This window comes from Mytilus edulis, chromosome 11 (genome assembly GCF_963676685.1).
Source record: "Mytilus edulis chromosome 11, xbMytEdul2.2, whole genome shotgun sequence".
Taxonomy (NCBI): domain Eukaryota; kingdom Metazoa; phylum Mollusca; class Bivalvia; order Mytilida; family Mytilidae; genus Mytilus; species Mytilus edulis.
In genome coordinates, this window is record NC_092354.1 from 53,947,310 (window position 1) to 53,970,718 (window position 23,409).

The window sequence follows — 23,409 nt, forward strand, 5'->3', positions numbered from 1 at the left end:
AATTTTGCGCCTGTCCCAAGTCAGGAGCCTCTGGCCTTTGTTAGTCTTGTATGATTTTAATTTTTAGTTTCTTGTGTATAATTCGGAGTTTAGTATGACGTCCATTATCACTGTACTATTATGCATATTTTAGGGGCCAGCTGAAGGACACCTACGGGTGCGGGAATTCTCGCTACATTGAAGACCCATTGGTTGCCTTCGGCTGTTGTTTGCTCTATGGTCGGGTGGTTGTCGCTTTGACATATTCACCATTTCCTTTCTCAATTTTATTTTTTACAGAGTTTGTCTTTAGTGCCGTGTGGAGACAGTAGAGTGCCTCCCCGTGCTTAAGGTTTATGCTCTTATATTATACTAGATTATGGAGTGTGTGTCCGAGCGAGAACTTCTCTATGTTCATTACTTTAGGAATATCTATCAAAAAGTAGTATTTTAATATTCAGCCCCATTCATCTATTTAGTCAGACGTCAGTCGCTACCTTGATATACCCTATCTTTTGTTAAATTTGTCGGGTAACTTATGACAATAAGCATTTGACGTCTTGAGCCGAACAGTTTTATCATTTTTACACAATTTAATCTACTGTATGATGGTTCATATTCTGGACGCCAGTCTTTGCTCCTTTGTAATAAATCTACATACCAAAAAACAAATATGAAGCTTAGAAATGGAAAAATATTAAATACTAAACTCGTTCAAAGGGTATCTACACGTCTCAATCTTCAGAATCGCTTATCTAAAAATACTACAATAGCTAACGTTTTTAACAATAAAAATCGTGGTTACCCTTCTATCGATAAGTGTCATGCCAAAAAATGACTTACGTGTCCCCGTCTTTCCACCAACAATACAGTAAGGTCCACATTTAATGGTCGCACATTTTCTCTAAATTTTGAAACTGATATTACTTGAAAAACAAACAGTATTATTTATTTACTCACATGAAACAAACCGGGATGCGGTATTCAGTACGTAGGTGAAACTGGGCGATATTTATCTAAACGCACGCAAGAACACCTGTATCGTTTTAAAAGACCCAATAAATTCAAAAGTATCATTTATCAACATCTTAAGAAGCACAGTCATCCTATTAAATATTTAACAGTTCAACCTTTAGAAGTAGTAAATAAGCAGCCTGGTGAATCTCATTCCAAGTTTGTACGATCACGAAAAATAAATGAATTAAATTGGATTAAAAAATTACAGACAGTCTACCCTCTCGGTCTTAATGATAATATAATGGGAATTGGCAATATATCAAGAACCGATTCTGTTAACATTTTGGATATAGTTTCTAAAACTGTTCGTAAAAATCGTTCTCATGGACGCAGAAAAAATCGCAATCAAAGAAAATTTCGGACCAACCATACAAATATTTCGGACCTAATTTCCATTTCAAAAAACAACGGCAGACATTATCTGTTAACCAAGCTTTGTTCTTTACCTATAAATAAATTAAATAAAATTTTAGAGGATTGCAACACAATTTCATATTACAGTCCTAAGTATGAAATTGTCCAAATTATAATGGCATATTGTTATTCTAAACTGTTTCCAAAAATTGATCGCCCTGAAGATCATAAAAAACATTTTATTAAAATAAAGTATGTCAATAAAGGTTTTGATTTTGTAAATATTGCCGGTATTTTTAACGACCATTCTGTTAAAGACCAAATTCCTGGATATTTTGATAATACTGAACTCCCTCTCATTTGTTATATTTACAAGAAATCTACCCGAAAATATGTGTTTAATTATAGCCAATTGTGTAAAGATGTAAATATCACTGAAAATACACCTATGTCGTGTAATTGCAGTAATTCAGAATACACCTATGGACCAATTTCCCATGTTATAACAGGAGACCTTAACATCGTTCGCGACCGAGAGTTAAAATCATTCCTCAGTAAAGGACCTAAATATCGTCCCCCGTCAACTATTAACTGGAATGAGTGTCGTAATATCATCAACGACTCACTCCGCGCCTACTGTTTGAAATGGGTAAAACGGGAAAAAGCTGACAAAAAATCTTTGGACTCTTTTTTTAATTCAGTAATGAAGATAGTTGATATTCGAATACAACATTTTAAAGAACATTTTACCCTCAACAAAAACTATAAAAACCCTATTTCGCGTATCAAAAATAAACTAACAGAACTAGCTAAGGAATTTGTTTTTGTCCCGGCTGATAAAGCTGCTAATAATATCATTATTGTTTGACGTAAATTTTATATAGAGGTTCTGCAAAAGGAAATCACGAATTCACCAACATTCCAACTGACTTCATTTTCAGAAAACGACATCTGTAACAAACATAAACTTTTAGCTACTTCTTTACAAGCAGAACCAAACACAATGAAAGTCCCAACTATGTACTGGCTTCCGAAGCTGCACAAAAAACCTTACAAATATAGATTTATTTCATCTTCCAGCCATTGTTCAACTACTAAATTGTCTGTTTTACTTACTAGTACACTTGGTACAATAAAAAACCTGATAATAAATTGTTCAAATAAGGCCTTTGAAAATAGTGGAATTAATTACTTTTGGAGTGTCAAAAAACTCGTTGGAAGTACTTGATAAATTGCATGCATATATTGGTGATTTTGAATCTGTTCAAAGTTTTGATTTTTCTACCCTATATACCACTTTGCCTCATATTCTTATTAAGAAAAAATTCACATCCCTAATTAACTGGGCATTTAAAAAGTCGGAATGCGAGTACATATGTTCAAACTCTTTTAGATCATTTTTTAGTAGCAATAAACAAAAGAACTATGTCAATTGGACATGCTTTGATACTATTTATGCACTTGAATTTTTACTTGATAACATTTTTGTTCGCTTTGGAGATTCCGTATATCGTCAAGTTATTGGAATTCCAATGGGGACTAACTGTGCACCACTTATTGCGGACCTGTTTTTGTATTGTTATGAGTTACAATTTATGACTAAAATTAGCAAAGACCCATCAAAACAACATTTGATACAAAAATTTAACAATACTTTTAGATATTTGGATGATATATTGGCTCTAAATAATGACGACTTCAGTATGTATACTAAAGAAATTTATCCTGTAGAACTTACTTTAAATAAAGCTAATGATAACAATGACCACTGCCCTTTCCTCGATCTTGATATCTATATCATAAACGGGAAGCTTAATACAAAAATTTATGATAAAAGAGATGATTTTTCATTTCCTATTGTTAATTATCCATTTTTAGATGGTGACGTTCCCTTGTCACCATCTTATGGTGTTTATATATCTCAACTTGTACGATTCGCTCGTGTATGTAACAATGTATTAGATTTTAGCGAGAGAAATTTATGTATTACTGAAAAATTATTACACCAGGGTTTTCGATATCACAAACTGGTCAAAACATTTACTAAATTTTATCACCGGTATAAGGAAATAATTCGAAAATATAACTCAACATGCAGACATCTTATACGTTCAGGTATTTCACATCCAAAATTTTATGGAAATATTCTTTATAAAGCACAAAAATGTCAGTATTCTCCTCAGAAACTAACAAAACCTTTAAATAGACTTATTAAAAGGGGATATAGTTACGATACTGTTGTCAGGTCATTAAAGATTGCATATTTTGGCTTTAACATTGATTCACTGATAGGGTCTTTGCATCGGAACTAAACACATTTATTTCTAAAAAAACAGTTGTTGGCATGACACGGGTTATGTTCTTCTCATATATTTTATGATAGTATGATACTAAACCCCTAACGGGAGGGATTGTACCTGATATTCATATGATGAAGACATAATCTTTCAATCAGTTTAATTGAGGTCTGGAGCTGGCATGTCAGTTAACTGCTAGTAGTCTGTTGTTATTTATGTATTATTGTCATTTTATTTATTTTCTTTTGTTACATCTTTTGACATCAGACTCGGACTTCTCTTGAACTGAATTTTAATGTGCGTATTGTTATTCTTTTACTTTTCTACATTGGCTAGAGGTATAGGGGGAGGGTTGAGATCTCATAAACATGTTTAACCCCGCCGCAATTTTGCGCCTGTCCCAAGTCAGGAGCCTCTGGCCTTTGTTAGTCTTGTATGATTTTAATTTTTAGTTTCTTGTGTATAATTCGGAGTTTAGTATGACGTCCATTATCACTGTACTATTATGCATATTTTAGGGGCCAGCTGAAGGACACCTACGGGTGCGGGAATTCTCGCTACATTGAAGACCCATTGGTTGCCTTCGGCTGTTGTTTGCTCTATGGTCGGGTGGTTGTCGCTTTGACATATTCACCATTTCCTTTCTCAATTTTATTTGACAAAACCTGACGAAGAAGTGGCGGGTGTCACAAATGAAACTCAGAGCGTGGTCACCACAAATGAAGATGAACAATCTTAGCCACTCTCATTTCTGAGGGACATGAGACAGAAGTCGAAACCAGAAGATACACATCGTTGTCAAGTCGATCACCTCAGCAAACTAGGAAATCCGAAGAACTTTCATTGGAAAATCGGTAGCTGAGGATAAGTCGAACGCCAACCCTTGGAAATATTCCCGAGTCGATTCACGAAGTGGAATCTGAGCAATAATTTGTGTAATTGAATTAGAAATAGAATTCACTCATAACTTGTATAATTACATACTATTATATGACATGGATTTTTGTTGTGATAATAATTATATATTATTACTATGGGAACTCTATAGCAATAGAACAGTGAAGAAACTGTATATCAGGAATAAATATGTTTAAGTATATTTAACATAAACTTTAATATGAAGGAACCAGACAACGTCATGTTGGACTTACCTGGAAACAGTCCGTATAAACATTTTATTTCCATATAAACTTTTTATAAAGATATATCTTTATCCCACAAGGACACTGTTATTTACATCGACCTTTAAAGAATATTTCTATGTTTAGAAACTTTCTTTTCATAGCATTGGAGGAATGTAACAAAGTTACTTGTATCATCATTATATGCGTCATCAAATTTATAATACGTCCAGTGATTAATATCTACTCATATAGACTTATACTTACATCGAGGATATGTCAGTCAAACAATGGAACAATAATTTATCTACTTACCTAGTGATCTCACAAATGACCAATACATTGTGTTAAGAAACAATAGAACGCAACACATGTTGCTGATGTCAGTCGAGTGTTTAGATATATAAACTGACAGTGTTGTTTACTAACGAGGAGCGAAATCTCCGATACCACTATACGCACATTGTCTCTCACATACATTGTAAAATAATGTAATACAAGTTTGTCAAATTATCTAGTGTTAGTGTTACACTAGTAGAGGCTAACCGAGGTTTTTAAGTAATTAATCTTACTATAAGGAATTGATATATATAGTAGTTCATGAGTTTTAGGGATGGACTACTATCCTCTAATGATTTTTCTGTTTCCTATTCCAAGATTTGCAGACAGTCGTGTGTTATTTTTATGTAACTGCATGAGATTTGATCACCTTTTATGACATCACATTAAGAAATTCAAAAGAAATCCAAAAACAAATTTGACGTCATAAAAACATTTCGGCCAATCTTTTAATGCGAACAGATAGTTCACTAGTGATGAGAATTATTTTTCGCACACTGATCAAGAATTTGTAAAATAGCACAACACATTGAGAATGACAACGTTCGTATTTATTTTTAAATAGTTAAAGTAATTGAAAAGCCCGGAATTCTGTCCATTTGACAAATCACACCTTGCTTCTTAGTTTCTATGGTTGACATTGATTTTTTATTTGCGATTGAAATTTAAAGCTCTAAAGTGACAAAAGTAAAATTTCACAACACAGTTATTGTAAAGTCTCTTGAAATGGAAATAGTTTGCAATAAAAACGTTGAAAGCCAACATTTTGGTAAAACTCCCAATGGGATATTTCATTGAATATGTTAATAGTAGTTGTCATCGATACTTATCATTACCCACTAGTGGTAAACAACATGCCCTTTCACTTATGTTTATAAAACGTTCATTGATATGTATCGTGGTTAACCCTGCTAACTGATTAGTATGAATGGACGGAAGTCAACTAATTTGAATTTAAATTGCTCCCCTATTGTATCATCTATATGAATTGAAGACATTTTTATGATCAAATTTAATAGAAAGAGGATTTTATTTCAAACTCCAATTTGTTTTCAGTTTTGCAGAAGCCATTTGTATTTGTAAACACATATATCGTATTTCCATTAAGTTGCTTCACCACTAGGATTTACTTCCGTATAGGGCTTGAATTGTAATTTAAATATGCAAGTTATATTTTAATGTGACATTCTGACTTCTTTTTGTAATTAGAAAGACGGATGGAAAAGGTTAACTAGTATCTCAAAAATTCATAACTCAAAGATTTAGATTAATTCAGGGTTGTTTTCTGTATTATCAAGGAAAAGAGTTAAAATTAGATAAGTTATCCTGAAATTCAAGTTAATATTCATACATATACTGTGTACATACCGATATGTTTTGAGACCAAATTATGAATATAAATTAACATAATTTTGACGGGCGTATAAAAACGAATACTGTTTGAACAAAATAAGAAGAGATAGCCTAAAAAATGAATGGAGGTTAACATTTCATTTATTAGTAGATAAACAAACTAATTGTATAAAATTCACCTCATGTAACAACGCGACGTGACATCATGCTTGTAATATGTAAAAGATCATCACATTATGATTTCTTTTCGTTTAATGTCATTGACATAACGAACGTATAAACAACAAAACGTCATAACATTGTTGAAACATGACACACCAACAGAAGTATATCAAAAAGAAAAAAATGTTAATGGTTTGTAAACCTTTACGTGTAGGTGTTTTATTGGGTATTCGTTACATAGAACGTGTTTATACAAAAGTTAGTGTGATTAGATTAACTACATTTAAACATAGCAAAACCAAAAAATTTAAATGTACAAATGAGTTTTGATATTATAAAACATATTGCATAAACATATATTTGGCTAATTTGTTAGATGTTTAAAACCCAATGAGTGAAATATGATACTATTAGTTACACAGTGTGTAATTGTCCTAATACGAGAATTTATCGGGTAAATAAAATTCATATCGGGTGAGGCGAAGCCAAACCCGATATGAATTTTATTGACCCGATAAATTCCATATTAGGACAATTGAACACTGTGTAACGAATTTATCCTGATTTTGTTATATTACATATTATTATATTTAAATTCAATATAAGGACAATATCAACCAAATATATTTTAGATATTTAATCTAAAACTGTGAAAAATTAAAATATTAGGACTATGAAGCAACTAATTGTTTTTATTAGGTCAATGGTATAAGGGAAATAATCCCAATTGACGTAATAAATAAGGGAGATAAATTCTATTGACGTAATAAAAAATTGTACTGAAATTTATTAGGACAATATCAGCCAATCAAATTGCGAGAAATTACTCTAAATCAGGATAAATGTACTTATTATTTCAAGAAACAGTATGTTTTATGAATATTTCTTCATTCGGATTTATCCTAGAACATGATTTATGTTTACTTTTACATGATGGTGTTCTTTGAAAATGCCCGCTTTTTTGGTGTTTGGTTTTGGGAAAAAATTTATTATAAATTCATGCCGGAAAAGATTTCCAAATGTTGTAAGCATTGTCAAATAGGCTCTTGGTTATGAAAGGACACAATTGTCTCTCCTATATTTGTGGACATAGTCACCACTTAAGGCAACATATTAATCTATTGTATAGTCGTACTAGCCAAATTTTCAGATTTAATAATATGTATACCCCAAAGAAGTCGTAATGATGTTAAGTTATTAAACGTATCAAAAATAGATACTATTATTAGATACGAAGATCAAAATATATACCTAGGCTATATTCAGTAGTTGACAGACATAGACTCAGATATTTTTCACTTATGAATGCTGATCTTAGCATCATATAATTATGTTCATGCACGATAGTAATTTTATTTGTGAGACAAGGACATACATTCCTTAGGTGAATAATTTAAAATGGTATAACATGGAACAAATTACAATTGATTTGATTGAATGTGACCTACGAATTAGACTATTTACCGGGTTTGTAACAACATGAGCAACACGACGGGTGCCATACGTGGAGCAGTATCTGCTTACCTTTCCTGAGCCCCTGAGATCACCCCAGTTTTTTGTGGAGTTCGTGTTGCTAAGTCTTTAGTATTCTAAGTTGTATCTTTTGTACTAATATTTCTCTCTTTGTCTTTTTATTTTTTGGCCATGGCGTTGTCAATTATTTTCGATCTACGATTTGTACTGTTACTCTGGTATCTTTCGTCCCTCTTTTTGCTGACAATTCTTATTCTAATTGTGATAGTCCTTTTATGGGACGAATAGATAGATATAGAGCATAGACGCTATGTTTATGCTAAGTACGATGGTCACTCTTAAGTACGATGGTCACGCTAAAGTACGATGGTCACGCTAAAGTACGATGGTCACGCTAAATTACGATGGTATACGCCAAAGTGCGATGCCTCCATACGCTAAAGTCCGATGGTCCGCAAAAGTATAGACGTCAAATGTATAGTTGGATTATGACGTTAATCAACATTCGTTTATACAAACTAAAAATGAACGCTCCAGAAGATGAATTACAAATATTGATTAACAACTTTTAAATAAACCAAAGTAATCAACGACTAAATTATTTAAAACCTAACCGGGTTTTTTTTCGTCTGAAGCAAATGTGTTTGTTTTATGCAAGAACAAAAAACTTGTATCCTGTAGTCAACCATATAACTATTTAGATACAAAAAAGTATTAATTTTGCATAAATATCTTGTATCTTGCTTTTATTGAAAGCGAAGGAATACATTACAATCATTGTTTGTGTTACAGTTTACATTGCGGTCCCCGTTAAACTATTTTCGTTTTTATTGTATATCCTGTATCCTGCTAATATTGGAAGCAAACGGATGCATTTGAATCATAATCTATGACGCAGTTTATTTTACGGTCCCCGTTAAAATGTTGTCGCTTTTATTTAAAAGTAAAGTTGGCAAAATAAAGGTACATGTGTGCATGCGTAAGTTATAAACTGTCGGCGTAAAACATTAGATTGTACATCACAGGAAAATAAGACATGGATGTATAGTCGATATCAAATAAGGTGAAATTACGCTCGGCAAAAATCGCTTTTCTATCTCTTATTTAAATTAAAACGTTAACAAATACACGGCCGACACTCGGCTAACCGAGACATTGGTCGGTTAATCTATATTGAGTATGCGGCTATATGGGCGATTGATTTGTTAATCGGGTTGGTTATACGTCTGTTAAGAGTAAAACGCTTAATGTAATGTTAAACTCTATTAAATGTACAGATTTTTGGCATGTTATAAGAAGCAAACCAAAAAAAGAAAAGTGTCTGACAAAATGATATCTATCATAGAACATGTTTCACTTGTAAAACCATTTCTTAGTCTGCGCAGTTTTCTGTAAAACTAAAAGGCGTCGCGCAAGCATGTAGTATTTTTGCTTATACGCATAGCATTTTTTTTTAAAAGGCGAAACATACAAATGTAGGTATCATTTAAAGGACAAAAAATAGTACTGTGGTTTTAAAAAATAAATTGACATTAGTAAATATTTCTTAATTGTAAAATAACGTGAATAATACCACGTTTTAGTGAAAATTATGGGAATAAAGTCTGTTAATGGGTTGGACAATAATTTTGCTACCTTTATAGTTTCCCCTTGAAAATTTTTAGAATAAGATTTTCCTGAGTAAGAAAAATGACAATACGGTGCCACAGTATCATAGAAAGAGCATTTTTATTTTGACTTTCTTTGCATTTTATTGAAGGGTGTGTCACTTCAATATAGCGTGATATGGATTGGCTTCGGGAATATGCATGATTTTTTTCATTGACGTTTTCAATCAGCCTTAATTTTTGTGTCTGTTCGAAGTAGCACGTTCTCAATTCCGACTGAAAGGGTCTTTCTAATACAACACAGGGTACATATAACGTGTTCTCGTTCTCATATGAACATGATATTCGTCACTGGACGTTAAACCCTAATTCGTCAGTATCATCCAATTGGTTTTGTTTTCTTATATTACTTAATCATATGTTGTTTACAAATCATTCTAAAGAAGTAAACGGAAAGGAGCGAATACAGCTACATAGGGCGAAAACGCAAAAACGCGACATTTTTTTTCATTTTATTAATCTTACTCATTATTCTTTCTTTATTTTTCATTTTTTGTCATCCCAATATATGTTACTTACTGATGTTTAGTTACATAACGACATTTATCTCTGATTTATATACTGGTTACCAATGTAGATGACAAATTTGTGTCATTCATATATCAGAATCAACATGATATATGCAATCATTCTTGGATGAAATTAATATTACTTTAATATTACACTTTTTGAAACCATTTTTATCAATTTTTAATTTCAGGTGTAATACCACCATTGATTTTTCCCTATTAGTCTTTGTTAAATTGGCACTTTTAAAAAAATCGTACAGTATTTACCTTTATTTCAACCAAAGAAATACTTTGCATGTGTAAAGTTCAATCCTTTCCAGTGATACAGTGAAAATTTAACACTACATTTCATTGCATATAAGAAGTAACCACCGCCGAGGGTAGACAACCCAATTTTTACACTGTTATTTACTGGTTACCTGCTTTGGTAACTATGTAACCTTAACGTTCCAAAATATTTTATAAGACCATCAAATAAAAAAAGAATGATGCTTTCAGACACCAAACATACATATTTACGACTCAGAAAAATTTAAGTGCATTGAAATGCAGGGTTAATTTTCTACAACTGTCAAATTCAAGGGAATATTTTTTTAGGCCTACTTTCGTATGCAACCGGATGTGACGTACCATGATTTGGTGGTATTACACCTAAAGAACACCTAAATGTCAAATAAACTTAATGCAATTTTTTCCCCTCCAATTGCAAGTTATTTCAAGCATAACTGTCAAGTTTTGTCTCAGTCAGAACTATAGTTTCAGAGAAAATCACTATAACGTAAGGCCATATCCTACGGCAATTTCAGTCCAATTTCTTCGAAAAATCCTAATTTCAGTGTATCATTATAAAATGCAGTGTTGACTAATATCTGATCATAAACTCTTGATATATGCATTCAAACAATTAAATAGAATACAAAAGACAACTTTAAGATGATAAACAATTTTATTGCACCTTTTAGAGTTCATTTGAAGGTCTGTTTTGGTCTGTTTTTGGTCTGTTTTGGTCCATTTTTCCTCCTTCCTTCCCTTTTCATCAAAACTTGATATCTTTCGTCTAAAAAATAAAACAAATGTGATTATTTTCCCACAAAAATGAAATAAATGTAATGTTAAATCAATAATTAAAGTGTTTTAGCTGAAAGAACTGTCTCTATAAATGTTAACAGTCTACACGGAAGTTTCTATAAGCCCTTATGTGTAACTTGAGTTTTTGGTCTGTTCCCCTAGTGTGGGAAATAACGGTTCCCTTTCAGTCAATAATTTATTGCTACTGGTATCAAAGTCTTTTTATTTACTCATAACAGTATATTTCTAATAGATTTACACAAAAAGTCCACTTTCTTGTATTTTACATTAGAAAATGGGGAGAAAGAGTAATAAAAAAATACCTCAAAATGTTTTTAAAAAGGGTTATGTCCCTTGGAATGCTGGTATAAAAAAATAATTGGTAAGAATTATAAAGTTTAAGTATGTGAGACTAGATTCTGATGTGTATAAATCCAGGACAAATAAGTGTTTAGATGAGTTATTGTCTGTGCAAAATGTAGACTGCACAATGGCAAATTGTAAACTTTTGCGGCCCAAAAAAACAAACAAAACATGATGATAGTTGATACATACTTTAATGCTGAAGTGTCATCTGCAGACCAATTCACATATAAGATTTTTCAACAGAATGCTTTTCAGAACATGGTTAACACTGAAATAAAAAATTCACATGTTGTATAAACAAAACAAAAACTGTAAGGGTAATTTAAAATTTAACACACTAATCTAAATACAGCTTCGTCTGTCACCCATTTGACTAAGAAAACACCCGTAAACCCCCATTTCAATGCAATTATACCTCAAACGTACTTTCTGTGTCTAAATCCATTCCGAATAGTCCATGTTTATAATGTATGAACTGGTTTATTAATAACTTTTAAAAATGAAAGTACAATAGGGTCACGAGTGCACATTTAGTTTCCCTAAATAGGTGTAATACCACCATTGATTTTTCCCTATTAGTCTTTGTTAAATTGGCACTTTTAAAAAAAATCGTACAGTATTTACCTTTATTTCAACCAAAGAAATACTTTGCATGTGTAAAGTTCAATCCTTTCCAGTGATACAGTGAAAATTTCACACTACATTTCATTGCATATAAGAAAGTAACCACCGCCGAGGGTAGACAACCCAATTTTTACACTGTTATTTACTGGTTACCTGCTTTGGTAACTATGTAACCTTAACGTTCCAAAATATTTTATAAGACCATCAAATAAAAAAAGAATGATGCTTTCAGACACCCAACATACATATTTACGACTCAGAAAATTTAAGTGCATTGAAATGCAGGGTTAATTTTCTACAACTGTCATGTAAATGCAAAATGCAACCGGATGTGACGTACCATGATTTGGTGGTATTACACCTTCGTGTGTTGTTTCCGTATATGTTATGTTTCATTGCTCATGTGTTGTTTTCGTATATTTTAGCCGCTCGTCTTGAGCCTACCCATTTGATCCGATAACACCCCATATAGCAATAAAATTATACTTTTATTGCCAGTCATAACTCTTAACAGACCAATTAACAGACCGGGTTTTATACATCCGACCCATTAACAGACCACGTTTTAAAGAAAGATTGATTTATGTCACCAAAATACAGATTTTCGTGTAGATTTTTCACACAATGATATCAATATGGTTAACAACCATAATGCCTTTCTTTTTTCGATGTTCAAAATATGGAATGCAAGTAAATTTAACCAATGTGTCATTTTGTGTACATTTTATGTTTGTAAAATGTGTATAAATGTATCGACGAGTAACCCGCCTTTTCATTTTATAGATCGTACATCGAAGATAGAAAAATAATAATTACACCACTGAATTCAGTACATTGAATTGTTTTGTTAGACATGGATACTTTTTATGATGAAAATATATTTAGTTATACAATGAAACATGCTGAACTTTCAATAATTTTCTCGATAATACCTGATTAACAGACTTTAGCCAACCCGATTAACAGAGCAACCGCCGATATAGCCGCATACTCAATATAGATTACCGACCAATCTCTCGATTAGCCGAGTGTCGGCCGTGAAATAAATATTACATAGTCCGACAATAATCAATTTTTTTTATCGTTTAGAATAATTCATTCAAGACTACTATTGAATTATAATCACATATAATATACCTTTTAATACTAGATTTTGTAAACGAACCATTAGATTATAGCCCTCGAACCATACTATACTAGTCCATCGCACTTTAGCTTGCTTTACCATCGTACTTAAGCAAACGGACAACCATCGCACTTTAGCTTGAGACACCATCGTACTTAAGCGTAGACAATCGCACTTTAGCGTGACCATCCGGTTTAGAGTACCATCGCACTACATATATCGAGTCCTACATATATATTACCCAGTAAAACTTTTTGATCTGTCAATTTTATTTGTACTGAGATATTAGGTACCTTCAAGTGTAATTGCACCAAGTGACACAAGGATATCTATATATTGTAGGTCATAATACAAACTTTAAAATAAATTGTCTATATGCTGACTACAGCTGTGTATAACTTTCTTAATGTCTTCGTATCTAAAAACACAACAACTTGGGAAAGAAAGTGCTTAACTGAAAAACTATGCCATCAACATCAATGTCCAATTAGACACAACTTTAACATATAATTGGATAAAACTACAAAAATCGAAAACGAAAAGTCATCTTATTCGTGTACTGTTTTTTCAATAATGGAAATACTGTGTTCAATTTTTATTTCCTTTATCATGACACTAATTCATTCCTTGTTTAACTCATGAGTCTGTTTCGGGATGATCTGGGAAATGTATTAGCATCAGTTGTAACAAGGCAAATTTCAGAATTAGAGTACGGATATTATATTCGTATATCAATCAAAGGAGAAGATTTAGATCGCACAGTCGATTTTCAATTTACGGAGATCATTTTAATACAAGGGTTTATGGAGTAAAACCACAATTACGACACTCATCAAGTATGCTTCTATTCATCGGAAATAACGTTTTCAAGCACGTAACGTTTTTAATGACCTGTCCTTCATAACTATATATGTTTAGGTATTAAATGGAAACTTCTTACATCTGAAGGGCTTTAGCCCGGAAGATATGAGACAATTATATGTGAACTACATATAAAAAAGATCTCTTTTATTTTGTTTTAAAATAGAAATTAGTTTGATAAATCAGATACAGTAGCAAATTTCTTAATGCATTAGCACTTTTAGAAAATGTTTTTGAATTATAGATTTGCGTGTTTTTCTATCACTACATTGGTACTTAATCATTCGTTTTTGTATGACAGTATGAATTGCAAACTTAATATAAAGATGCTAGTTGCCTATAACACTAATAATTACTCACGTATTGTTTTAGTCTGGTTTTAAATACCACCTTCTCTGAAAGAGAGCCGAAAGATACTAAAGGACATTCAAACTTGAAAGTCGAAAATAAACTGATTAGGACAAGTCTACAATACGAAAACAGATAACAAAACATAGCATAAGAAATTAAAGACCAAACACTGGAGTAGATCAAAGGTGCTGCGAAAGGGCTTTCCTAAATTCGCTTTTATCTTATGTTGTAAAATAGGAAAAATGAAGGATATGTGGAATCTATTCATTACACAAAATCAGAAACTGTACAACAACAAAACACTGCTCAAAAACAACACAACAGCGATTTTTAGCTGTTTTCAATCTCATAGTCTAAGTGAGGTCTTCTACATGGAGCAAACTACTCTCATCTCACTGCATGTTTAAGACGGTTACCGTATATTCAACAAATTGCTTGTATTTTAAAAACAAAATAGTCTAAGATGTTAATCGATGTCACAGATGAGTCTTTTGTAGAAGAAACGCGAGTGTTGCGTTTTAAATTATAATCCTGATACGTTTTATAACTATTTGGTTTTATCTGAAATTTTAAGGAAAGAAATTCCAAATAGATCTACATTACATGTATGTTTCACATATCATGACATGACATATTTGTCGTGTACACATTTTTTTAGAATGAATCGCCTTCGCGCGTTTTATACAAAGTGTGCTTTGTTCAACACTTTTAACAAGTGCAAAAGAGCCTTTATGTCTTAAAAAAGAAAAATATATTGAAATGCTACAAATTATGATATATCATTGATATACTAAATGCGATTTAGACCTTAGTGATATATTCCAAATAATCATACTATTAGGGGAACTTAGGGGCAAAGATATCTATTTTTTATATTACAACACAATTAGACTGCTAAAATACACAAAAATAGATTTCGACAATTATATCTGCTAATTATTCTTTGAGATGACGCATTAACCGTTATTGTAGAGACTATGAATCAACTGTTTTATATCTCAGAGAGTTAATCGATTTAAAAGCTATAATGGAATGAATGCAATACCTATAATTGTTGTCTTCATTAAAATTATGTCCTAATCTATTTCTTCTTTTGGTACTTTAGACTAATTGATTGTTTACTCCAATGATAAATGCAATGGTGACGTCTATTTGTGTGCAAAATAAAACGATAACGAATATTTAACAAGAACTTGACGATTTCCTCATTTAAATTTGTTCTTGAGTACACGGCTATGAAAATCTGACATCGAAGCTGTGATTTGTATTTTATAACATAATAGCTTTAGTCGTGATTAAGCAATTTAGTCCGATTTCGCGTGTAATGCCCGCTATTTTAATTTGTTAAATATCTTTGAAATGTGTCACTTGATAAGCTCAACGCTCAACGCTCTTCAACTTCGTACTTTATTTGGCCTTCTTTAACATGTTTGATTCGAGCGTTCACTGATGAGTATTTTGTAGACGAAACGCGCGTCTGGCGTAAATATTAAATTTTATTCCTGGTATATATCATGTATATGATGAGTTTCTTTATAACGAACTAAACATCTTAATCCAATCAATTACTTGTTTGAAGTTTACTATCCAAAGGCTGTTCTCAAGTCTTCACACGATCCTTAAAGGAAACTTAAATGTAATACAAAACAATACTACATATTTTTTGCTATACAGTTAAAAGGGATATAGTTACGATACTGTTGTCAGGTCATTAAAGATTGCATATTTTGGCTTTAACATTGATTCACTGATAGGGTCTTTGCATCGGAACTAAACACATTTATTTCTAAAAAAAACAGTTGTTGGCATGACACGGGTTATGTTCTTCTCGTATATTTTATGATAGTATGATACTAAACCCCTAACGGGAGGGATTGTACCTGATATTCATATGATGAAGACATAATCTTTCAATCAGTTTAATTGAGGTCTGGAGCTGGCATGTCAGTTAACTGCTAGTAGTCTGTTGTTATTTATGTATTATTGTCATTTTATTTATTTTCTTTTGTTACATCTTTTGACATCAGACTCGGACTTCTCTTGAACTGAATTTTAATGTACGTATTGTTATTCTTTTACTTTTCTACATTGGCTAGAGGTATAGGGGGAGGGTTGAGATCTCATAAACATGTTTAACCCCGCCGCAATTTTGCGCCTGTCCCAAGTCAGGAGCCTCTGGCCTTTGTTAGTCTTGTATGATTTTAATTTTTAGTTTCTTGTGTATAATTCGGAGTTTAGTATGACGTCCATTATCACTGTACTATTATGCATATTTTAGGGGCCAGCTGAAGGACACCTACGGGTGCGGGAATTCTCGCTACATTGAAGACCCATTGGTTGCCTTCGGCTGTTGTTTGCTCTATGGTCGGGTGGTTGTCGCTTTGACATATTCACCATTTCCTTTCTCAATTTTATTTAGATACTAGAAAATATTTGTTTTGTAACAAACAGATAAAAAGCGACATGTGGACGTATGGCCAATGTTTAATATTTACATAACTCTAGCTGGTAATAAAACTCATGTCAATTACATCATGTTGGAGCTTGAAACATTTGTTTTCGCCAAAACTACAAAGCTTTCGATTGTGTTTGGTCTACAGCACTTTATCTCCTCAACATACTCATGTACTATGATTTGCCTTCCATTCTATAACATCTATGTTTGCCAACCTTTTCAGTTTGAAAATCTGTACACATATGTGAAAAACTGCGCACTGTACTGGTCATCTTGTATCACTGGTTTCTAGCCTCTATTGTACAGGCACGACAAATTATGATTTATAATTTCTGGTTGTTGGTGTACATTCTTGACATTCGTTTATTATAACATTTAGGAAAAAAGGGGTATACATATTTAAATAACTATTTAACAACAGTTATCTTTAAAAGATTTTTCCCAAAATATCTACAAAGTTTAGATATGTCTAATGTACATGTACTACACGTATGATTTTAAATTGTATTCGCTGTCCATTTTTTGTTTCAACAACTCCGGTAAACAAATAAAATCGCAGAACGATTAAGTTCTTCGCAAATAATACCCTCATAACCAACCTGTAAAAAATGGAACTAATTATCGCAAATTAGAGTAAAGCATTTTACATGTAGTTTGCAGAGTGAAAATTTGCATTTGTAAATGTATTGTGTATGTAACTCGGAAATCTCGAGTTTAATATTTGTAAAACAGTTTATTAAGTTATTGGGTTATATATCCATCAGTTTTTCAAATTTTATTTAAGAAATAATTCCTGGATGCCATAAATTTGTTGGCAATTTACACATGGCCTGGATATTCAAATGTTTTCTTGAGCGTTACAACAAATGTATGGCTTTCATGAATAATTTCGAGCGTAAATAACACCATTAAAGATCTTCAGCAAAGGTAGGTGTACCATGTGTGGATCTGATCTATGTTTTCTCCTGTGAGATAAATCTGGAAAAAAAAAATTTAAATCTCTAGTTTGCATGATTATTTCTTTATAGATAATCACTAAGGAAAACAAGTGTTTAATTCTTTTAATTCTCAAACCCAATATTTGCCATTTTTTTCTCTATTGTAAGCTACCGTCAAATTCACTGTTGACATTTTGTAACGAGGGAGCCGCCATGTTCACTTTCTAAAATCAGTTAATATGTGAATAATGCAATAAATAGCCAACACAACCAATACCTACCTCAAACCATCATCATAAATGTCACGACACAAATGAAGCTGTATATGATTACGGAAGGAATACATACTATATAAATGCACATAAAATAAGCATTAGGATAGGAAATAAAAACCTATGTCAGAGAGTTTAGAAAATTATGTCACAAATTACTTCAGTACTGATTCACTGAGCTGGTGTTATACAATTCTGGACGACAATTAAACAAACGAAATAAGATGCTCTTAATTAAATTATGTCACAAAATCCTTTCGTTTGTTGTGAAAACAATTTGTACCTTTGACTAATTGTCAACAATTCCATTCCAATATACGTTTCAAAATTGAAAAAGTTTCGATCAAATTATTTCAAGTTGATGTAACACAAAATATTTACCAAATGAACGCAGCGATGTTAAGGCGATTTACATAAGATATTTTCAGGGGCACATAACCCCGTAAGAACCTCATTATTTATTCATATATTCATCAATGGCGGAGGCTGCGTCTATCGATGAAAATGTATGAAATCAAATTACATACATGCCTGTTAACTAAAAACGGCTATTAATATGATGTAATTTATTTATCGAAATACAAATATTGTATGTTTGTGCCTGGATTATTATGAAAACAGTTACAATAGCTGTTTTTCTTGGCGAGATTGTCGGCTTTTGGACCCATCGGATCAACCAATGAAAAGACGATCGACGTCACATAGATGTTTGCAGTTTCCAGAATGGAAAGAAATTGCAGCGAAAATTATTTTCACTTCTACGTGAAAATCTAGCCAGAAAAGTAAGTGTGAGCCACAAGACATGTATTTATTATGAAACATATGTTGCTTGTTGTGTTTCTCATTCGCCCCAGATGGCGAAAAACTGTATACTATTAGATAAAAAATAAAAACAAATAAAACAGATAGGAACAACTACCAAAAACCGAAGAACACAAAAGTACTAGTTGTCAACTTCCAGAGTATTAAAAACAAAAAAGAAGAACTTTGTAACCTATTAGACTCTGCAAATCCAAATATACTCATAGGAACAGAGACTTGGCTACGTAATGACATCAGTAGCTCTGAGATCTTCCCTGACGGGTACACTGTATACAGGAAGGATAGATGGGATGGCTATGGGGGAGTTCTTGTAGCCGTTAAATCAGACTACATCAGTGAGCTTGTAGACATTGAAAATGACACTGAGTCGATATTTATAAAAATATCACTTCATAACAACAAATCGCTCATTATTGGTAGTATTTACAGACCACCTAGCAGTGACATTAACTACATGGAGAAAATTAAACTTACAGTAGACAACTTGATAAGAAAAAACAGATCATCAGTTGTTTGGCTTGGGGGTGATATAAATCTACCCGATATATGCTGGAAAACACAATCTATCACGGACCATCAAAATCCAATACGAATAAACAGTACTTTCCTCGACCTAGTACAAGACAACCACCTGGAACAGATAGTCACTTTTCCAACAAGAAAAAACCACACATTAGACCTATTTCTAACAAATCGGCCTTCATTGGTGAATCGATGCGAACCATTACCAGGCATTGGTGACCATGACATTGTATTCATCGACACTGATATAACAGCTAAAATCAACAAACCTGTAAAGAGAAAAATATTTATTTGGAAAAAGGCGGATGCCAAAGAACAAGTTGAAAAGGCTATGAAATTAAATGCAGACTTTAAGGAGAAATTTAACCTGGAGAGTCCTATAACTGAAATGTGGGAATTTATCAAAACCAGCTTACTTACCATACTTGAACAGACAGTACCATCAAAAATGTCATCCTCAAGATTCAATCAACCCTGGATTAACCAGAAAATTAAAAAACTCACAAGACAGAAAAAGAGGAGCTTTGAAAAAGCAAGAAAGACCAAGAAAAAATCTGATCTTGACAGATACCATCGTTTAAAAGCCGCAACACAGAAAGAATGTAGGAAGGCTTACAGAGACTATATTAATGACATCATTAATCCTGAACTATCAGCAAACCCTAAAAGATTCTGGGGATTTATTAAAAGTAAGAAATGCGAATCTGTTGGAGTTTCACCTCTCAAAGATACAGATGGACTCACTTACTCAGAAAGTGAAAAGAAGGCAAACATTCTGAATGACCAATTTTCATCTGTATTCAACACCAGTGAGGATATTAAAACCATACCGAATAAAGGAAAGAGTCCACATCCAACAATGAACAAAATACATGTAACTGAAAATGGCGTACAAAAACTGCTCAGCAACTTGAACATCCACAAAGCAGCTGGGCCAGATGAGATCCCGACAAGACTTCTCAAAGAGCTTGCACCATATCTAGCAGAAACATTTACCACTTTCTTTCAAGCGTCAATAAATCAAGGCACCATACCACCTGAATGGAAAGAAGCCTTCGTTGTTCCTATTTTCAAGAAAGGAGATAAATCACGTGCCAGTAACTACCGTCCAGTTTCATTGACTGTAGTCACATGCAAGATCCTAGAGCACATAATATGCAGTAGTATTGCAAAACATCTTGATATACACGGCATTCTGAACGACGCTCAACATGGATTCAGAAAGAACCGTTCCTGCGAGTCACAACTTATCCTCACAATACAGGACCTGGCCAAAAACATAGATCTCGGTGAACAGATTGACCTTATCTTGCTAGATTTTTCTAAGGCATTCGATAAAGTCCCTCACGAGAGACTTTTGTACAAAGCAGAGTACTATGGGATAAGTGGGCCAATACTCCAATGGATCAGGGACTTCCTCAGCTCCAGAAATCAGAGAGTCGTTGTGGATGGTAAAACATCTCACACTGCACCAGTCCAATCAGGGGTACCACAGGGGAGCGTACTTGGACCACTCATGTTCCTTCTGTTCATCAATGACCTACCGGACTATGTTCAGTCATCAACAGTCCGCCTATTCGCTGATGACTGTGTACTGTACAGAAAGATCCAAAATGATGCAGACTCTCAGTTATTACAAGAAGACATGAACAACTTGCTCAGATGGGAATCTGATTGGCAAATGGAATTCCACCCCAGCAAATGCCAACTGCTACGCGTTACCAACAAGCGCAAACCACATCTAACAAGCTACAACATTCATGGTCACAATTTAGAACTGGTTGACTCGGCAAAATATCTAGGCGTCACGATACATAAAACTATTAACTGGAACACTCACATAGAGAGTATAGCTAAAAAGGCTAATTCAACCAGGGCCTTCATCCAAAGAAATCTTCAGCACTGTCCCCAACAAACCAAGGCTGTATGCTATACAACGCTAGTAAGACCACTGCTTGAGTATGCATGCTCAGTCTGGGACCCGTTCACCAACCTTAACATTCAGAAATTAGAAAGTGTGCAAAGAAGATCAGCCCGGTTTGTATTGAACAACTACCAACAAACCAGCAGTGTAACATCAATGCTAAAAACTCTACAGTGGCAACCACTAGCCGAGAGGAGGGCCAACTGCAAAGCAGTAATGATGTACAGGATAGTAAATGGCCTCGTAGCAATACCAACGCTAGAGCTACACTCTACATCATCCGTAGCAAGAGGACACACAACACGATTTCTTGTACCTTATGCCAGGACTTCAACCTACAGGCATTCCTTCTTCCCAGACAGCATAAGGATATGGAACAGCCTCCCACAACCTTTGGTGGACAGTACCTCACTAGATGCTTTCAAGCAGGGGGTACTGAGCTGCAGTATTCCTTAATCGCACCATCAGACTGTTTTCAACTTGCACCTGTAAATATTTTCTTGCACCTTTGTTGTCACACCCAGCATGGGCAATAGTGCGATAATACTCAATTAGAGGACTGCACTGTATTGGAAGAAGAAGAAGAAGAAGAAGAAAAAAAACGAGTCCAATGAGGGCAAGCATGACATACACGTGGTCAAAACAAAACAAGACCGCAACAAATAGCTGAAATTTAAGTTATCTTTCGAGTCTCGTCAATAAATGAACAAGATATCGAATGAGACAAGTTCCCAGCATTATACCAAGGGCCCATTCTCATCGTTTACCCCGAAATTCGTTTCTAATTTTCGTTTCGCAGGTGTCCTGCCTACCTCAGTACCTGTCATTAATTTCCTGGTTGGGTACATATTGCTCTAATCCAAATAATAATGATATCGTGGAGCTATTAATTTGGAGCACAGGGGTGCATACATACTTGCTCAAAAGGAACCTGAAACACGTAATCTGGAGCTTAACATATGTTGTACCCCTCCCCTAGTCCAAATAATTATGAGGGGGGATAGGACCTTTATCAGGACTCTGGGACCGGGTGTTTTTAGATTGGGATTTGGGGATTGACCCTTTCAGGATCCGGGAATTCTTTTTTCGAATTTCTGGACCTCCAGATTTTGTATTTTTAAGCCAGGGATTTCGTGTTTTTAAGCTATACATGTATGTATCCCGTTAAACAGAAGGGATGCTATTGTTTCAGAAAAAGGGAGAAGGTTTGGATTCATTAAAACGTTTAATCTCGCTGCAAATGTTTGCACCTGTCCTAAGTCAGGAATCTGATGTACAGTAGTTGTCGTTTGTTTATGTAATATATACGTGTTTCTCGTTTTGTTTATATAGATTAGACCGTTGGTTTTCCCATTTGAATGGTTTTACACTAGTAATTTTGGGGCCCTTTATAGCTTGTTGTTCGGTGTGAGACAAGGCTCTGTGTTGAAGGCTGTACTTTAAAAGAGGGACGAAAGATACCAAAGGGACAGTCAAACTCGTAAATCTAAAACAAACTGACAACGCCATGGCTAAAAATGAAAAAGACAAACAATAGTACACATGACACAACATAGAAAACTAAAAAATAAACAACACGAACCCCACCAAAAACTAGGGGTGATCTCAGGTGCTCCGGAAGGGTAAGCAGATCCTGCTCCACATGCGGCACCCGTCGTGTTGCTTATGTGATTACAAATCCAGTAAATAGTCTAATTCGGTAGGTCAAATTCATGAAAGAGAAGGGAATTGTAGTTACGACGTAAGGAACATATCCGATATCATTTGTGAAACGGTTATTCCATAACGGTCAACCAACTCGTGATGGCG

At 33.6% G+C, this 23,409-nt stretch overlaps 1 long non-coding RNA gene across 1 annotated transcript; it reads right to left on the reverse strand.

Moving 5' to 3' along the window:
* Positions 1 to 11,255: 11,255 nt before the first annotated feature.
* On the reverse strand, positions 11,256 to 12,604 carry LOC139494886 (uncharacterized). Its single transcript, XR_011657197.1, has 3 exons — positions 12,330 to 12,604; positions 11,895 to 11,973; positions 11,256 to 11,328 (listed from the first exon to the last, which is right to left on the reverse strand). It is a non-coding gene; the product is annotated as an uncharacterized lncRNA (long non-coding RNA).
* Between the last annotated feature and the right edge of the window lie 10,805 nt (positions 12,605 to 23,409).